Raw genomic sequence first — 6,000 nt, forward strand, 5'->3', positions numbered from 1 at the left:
AGCTTTGTATTACTATATTTCCATTTTTATCCATCTGGGTTCAGGACTATGTACAGGGAAGAAGTAATTGTGAAGAAAACCTTTGGCTTCTCTTTTATACAATATACAGGGGCAGTAGGGATGATTTATCATGGACCTTGAGGAGTCCTTTGCACTTTTTCTGGGTGTGGGAAGGAAAGGATAAGATCTGCCATCCTTGAAAACTTCACAGTGGACAACGAGTAGTGCTATTTCCACTGTCTTTGTCCTTTTTTGTGGGATTTTATTGAAGCTTGAGGAGAAAAAAAAAATGTTTGTCCTAAACACTCCTTTCTGCATAATTAAGCTGTATTTTTTCCAGCCATTTAGATACTGAATACTAGTCTGTTGCTATCTAGAATTCATGTTCATGTAGACAGGGATTTAAAACCAGGGGTTGGGCCTCCCTGGTGGCGCAGTGGTTGAGAGTCCGCCTGCCGATGCAGGGGATACGGGTTCGTGCCCCGGTCTGGGAGGATCCCATATGCCGCGGAGCGGCTGGGCCCGTGAGCCATGGCTGCTGAGCCTGCGCATCCGGAGCCTGTGCTCCGCAACGGGAGAGGTCACAACAGTGAGAGGCCCGCGTACCACACACACACAAAAAAAAACCAGGGGTATATGGATAGGCTTCATAGATTTTTTGAATTAAATGTAAAAAAAAACAAACACTGTATGTGTGTTTTTTTTCTGGCTTTCAGCAGATTCTCAAAGGCATCTGTATCTTCCCCCAAAATGTTGAGAATCACTGGTTAATATGATATCTGTCTGGTAAGTCTGGATCTCACTGTTGGACATTGCTACTCTATTTTTTAGAGAGGATTAGTTACTGTTATTCTTATTTCTAACTAATCATATATGTGTAACCCTACGTGTATGTATGGTATAATTTAATGAATTTCAGAATTTTGAATTAAGAAGAATGGGTTCAAATTCTGGCTCTCCTACTTCCTGATTGTGTGACTTAGGCCAGGTTGCTTAAGCTCCGTGTGCCTCTGTTTCTTCAGCTGACCAAAGAATGATAATCCTTCTCTATAAGATTCCCAGGAGGCTTTGAAGAAGTAAGACACTTGAAACTCCAACATGTTGCACAGTCAAATATAAATAAGTCTTGTTAAGTCACGACCATATAAAAGGTCTACCCAAACTGGACAGCAGTCTATTTTTAAAATATTCTAAATTAATAAGTGCTAATTAGAGGAAAATAGAGAAATCACATCAAACATGAAGAAGAAATCAGCTGTACTCCTACTACTCAAACTCACTTTTAACATTTTATTGTATCTTTCAAGTCTTGTTTCCATGGATAGAATTTTTTAAAAACATAGTCATAATTATACTACCTTTATAATTAGATCAGATCATTTATAAACACAATTTAAGCCATTTTCTTTGTTGTTGGGTTTTAGGTTATATTAATTTCCAAAGTAGTAATAATTTTTCAGTGAATATCATGAGGAATAAGACATTTTAAAGAGATTATGTCTCTAAAGTAGATTTCCAAAGGTGGAATTTGAGGACCAGAAAGTATTAGCCTTTTCTTAAGACTCTTGAAATATAATTGGATTCACAAATTATGTCTTTTCCAATTCTACATTATGCAGTGAAACACACTGATGGAAAAGTGCCTACACCCATAAGCACAGTTTATTTCTCATCTATTTACTGCAAAGCAAACACTAGTTTACTTATATTGTCACTGGTCTAGAAATACCCCTCAGTCATTATTTCTTAGTGTCTCCACAAAGGAAACCACAGTCTTTTTTGGGGATTTTGTTTCTTTGCTTTTATTTATAGTTTTATCATTGAAGCATACATCCCTAAATATCAGAGCTTGGTTTTGCCTGCTTTAATACTTGATGTATATGTCGTCATACAGTATGTATTCTTTCGTCTGGATTCTAATGTTTGGTTTTATGCTTGTGAGAGTCATTCTTATTGTTACGTGTGACTGGTAAATTGTTCATTTTCTTTGCCATAAAGTCTCCCAGTCTGGGTAATAATTATGAGCTGTGGTCTACCCTTATCACATTACAATACATGAAGGGATTTTATGTTTTTATATTTCTTTATAAAGAAAGGAAAGAAACAAACATTGGAGAGTATCTACTTTAGTTTAGACACCACAAATCTGAATGTTTTTGGAAGAAGAAAGAGTGTGTTATGTGCATGTGCTTCAGTTTTTATACATCGAGTGTTCGATAAGAGAAATAACTAATACATAACATATGGAAGATAATTTAACGTTCTATATCATTGCTCCTTAGCTTGAAAATATAAGATCATGCAGATGTGTGTGCGTGTGTGTGTGTGTGTGTTTGCTTGCTTGCATAACTATGAAAACTTCTTTTTTTTCCATGGGAAGAAAAAAATATTTCTTTTGGAGAGTAGATTGTCAGCCCCTTTTTATTTTATTTTTTTTTTTATTTTATTTTTTTTTTTTTTGCAGTACGCGGGCCTCTCACTGTTGTGGCCACTCCCGCTGCAGAGCACAGGCTCCGGACGCGCAGGCCCAGCGGCCATGGCTCACGGGCCCAGCCGCTCCGCGGCATGTGGGATCTTCCCAGACCGGGGCACGAACCCGTATCCCCTGCATCGGCAGGCGGACTCTCAACCACTGCGCCACCAGGGAAGCCCTGTCAGCCCCTTTTTAAAGTGTGATGAATGTTACCATATTTAGATATCTTAATGTTTTTTTTTTTTTTTTTGCGGTACGCGGGCCTCTCACTGTTGTGGCCTCTCCCGTTGCGGGGCACAGGCTCCAGACGCGCAGGCTCAGCGACCATGGCTCACGGGCCCAGCCACTCCGCGGCATGTGGGATCTTCCCAGACCGGGACACGAACCCATGTCCCCTGCATCGGCAGGTGAACTCTCAACCACTGCGCCACCAGGGAAGCCCAAGATATCTTAATGTTTTGATGGGACAAGTAGGAGTTTACTTTGCATTGTTACCAACTTAGACTAACAGTTGTAATCTTTCCTCCCCATGAGCAAAGATAATAGAAGATAAGATTTTTTATAAAATCCATTAAATTGTATATATTTGATTTGAAAAGAGAAAAACACAAAACTTTCATGTTTATAAAGTACAGAGATTTTGAAGCAGAAGCCTTCCTTATCCTCTACATGTCTTAAGCAGATTCATCTTCATGTACTGCTTCATTTAAAGCTAGACTGTTTTTAGCTCATACGTTTGCAAATGAAGATGGGATGGATTTTAAGAAATAGTAGCACCTACCCCATCATTCTCTCTTTGTCTAAGGGGAAAGATTTTTTTGTATCTTTGACAGCATCAAGGTCTTAATTAGGATTGTCATCAAGCAAGGTCCCAGCAACTTTAAGCACATTTCCATGCTCAGAGTTCACAAAAGTGAACTTATTCATTCACAACGTGGTGAATATATAGAGAAGTTCTCGCAGGCTGCATCAGGGACTTCATCCACTTCTGAAAAGCTGCCTCAGTCCATGTCCTCCTTTTTGTGTTCATTTTTGACTCCAAGGGAAGAGGAATCAGGACTTTCTGTGTATTACCTGTATTTAAACAATCAACATAATCCCAGTACAGTGATCACTCAGTAAATATTTAGAAGTTGTTACTCTAGGCTGCTGAATCCTAGCAGTCAGCCTCTGTGCAAACAACAGTTGCAGGCTCCACAACCTTCCACAGGAGTTTGGCAACATCACAAAGGCCTTCCTGCCACCAAAAATCTTGCTCGCCACCACGGTGCATGGTGTTTGCTGACAGGGAGAGGGAAACCGAACAATCTTCTGACTTTGTTAATCCATTGATGCTCATGATTCCAAGGGAATCAAGTCCCAAGATGAGGTAACAATGAAAGCTTCCTGATGTCCAGGGTGTAAGAAAGGAAATGGACAACTTTGTATTCTTTTAAGATAGGGTGATCAGTACATCTTCACTGCCACGTAAGTTATTGAAATAAAATTGCACATAACCTTCTTAATATCAGAAATTCATTTCTGAAACTCAGATGTTCTGTGCAACAAATGCTGACTTTCAGCTCGTTCCCCATTACTTTAAGTAGTAAATATGATACACCATTCCCTTACCACCAATTTCCTTAAATAGAACTGAAACAGTTATTATGTATATTACTTACATACATAAGTAATAATTGTAAAATGCTTACAATATTGCTTCCTGATTCCCACACAGTAAAAATAATGGTTATAAATAGTTGTTTTGCATACAGTAACGTTGCACTTCCCCTCTGTTAGCACTCTTCAGCTTTTTTTTTTTTTTTTTTGATTTTTGTTTTGTTTTTTGTTTCTTTTTTTCACTCTTCAGCTTTTAAAAAAGGTCTGTATAGAGTCTGACATTTTAGCAATTGCACTTGGAATTGTAGAATTTTCCTATACATCATTTTGTTTAATATGTTGTAATGAGTGTGATGGTTAATTTTATCTGTCAACTTCAGTGGACTAATGGATGCCCAGATGGCTGGTAAAACATGATTTCTGGGTGTGTCTGTGAGCATGTTTTTGGAAGAGATTAGAATTTGAATTGTTAGACTGAGTAAAGATGATCATTGTACCAATGCAAGTGGACATCATCTAATCTCTTGAGGGCCTCAATAGAACAAAAAGGCAGAGGAAAGGTGAATTTGCTGTTTGAGCTGAAACATCCATCTTCTCCTGCCCTCTGACATCAGCACTGCTGGTTCTCTGGCCTTTGGATTAATATCAGGGCTTACACCCTCAGCTCCCTAATTTTCGTGCCTTTGGACTTAGACTTATACCATCATTTTCCCTGGTTATCAGGCCTTCATACTCAGACTGAACACCACCAGATTTCCTGGGTCTCCAGTTTGCAGATAGCAGATCATGGGACTCCTTGGTTTCCATAATCACATGAGCTAATTCCTGTAATAAATCTCCTCTTATATATATCTGTATATATCAGCTACCAAGTCCAAAACTGTTCTGCTCACCACACAACAGGCCAGTAAATTGGGAGATGAGTTGTTGGGGCAAAGAAAGCCAGCAGACCTAGAAAATGGCAGAATAATGTCCTAGAGCAGCGGTCCCCAAACTTTTTAGCACCAGGGACCAGTTTCACGGAAGACAGTTTTTACACGGGCGGGGGTGGGGTGGGGGGATGGTACAGGCAGTAATGCGAGTGACGGGGAGCGGCAGATGAAGCTTTGCTTGCTTGACCACTGCTCACCTCCTGCTGTGTGGACTGGTTCCTAACAGGCTGTGGACAACCACTGGTCTGTGGCCCAGGGGTTGGGGACCCCTGTCCTAGATAATGATCTTACCTGAGTTAGAATTCAGGCTTCTTTTATACTGAAAGGGAAGCGGGTGTGGTTGGTTGCTGCAAACTTCTTCGTGTCAGAATCCTTTGTTCTTGCAGCTGTCCACGTAGGTCAGGTCATGATGTTCCTGTAACAAATGTTATCCTCTGTTCTGCAGCTTTTTATCTCTATCTGAATGGAAGAGTGTTATACCATTAAAAGTCAGAGCCTTGAGAACGGGGCTATCCTGTATATTTCAGGCCATAGGCAACAATCTTTTACAAAAGGTGCAGAGGCAACATGACTAAGCACAGGCAACAGAGCACAAAGGTTAAAGTAAAAGAAACAGATCCAACATGGAGTCAAATTTGTTCTTCCTTATTACATATCCTATTAATTCTGTTTCTCTGGAGAACCCTATTAACACAATGAGTTTTAGGGATATAAATATAGATTCCTTTTATGTAGACGTCAGCCAAAATAAGTTGTGCTGAAAGATACATATGTTCCATAAAGGTTGGGTATTGAAAACCAAAAGACATTCCGCCATAAAACATTATTCAGGGAGACGTTCTTTGCCGTGTGACTGTACAAGACTCTATTTTAATTGCACAGTCATTAATGGATTCAATTCTGGTGTCTGGGTGTTTACAATCATCGAGTGGTCTGTAGAGATAGCCATTTTATATTGCAGACATGCAGGTACCGTTTTGTAATGGAGTTAGTTTC

Source organism: Hyperoodon ampullatus (genome assembly GCF_949752795.1).
Source record: "Hyperoodon ampullatus genome assembly, chromosome: 1".
Lineage (NCBI taxonomy): Eukaryota > Metazoa > Chordata > Mammalia > Artiodactyla > Ziphiidae > Hyperoodon > Hyperoodon ampullatus.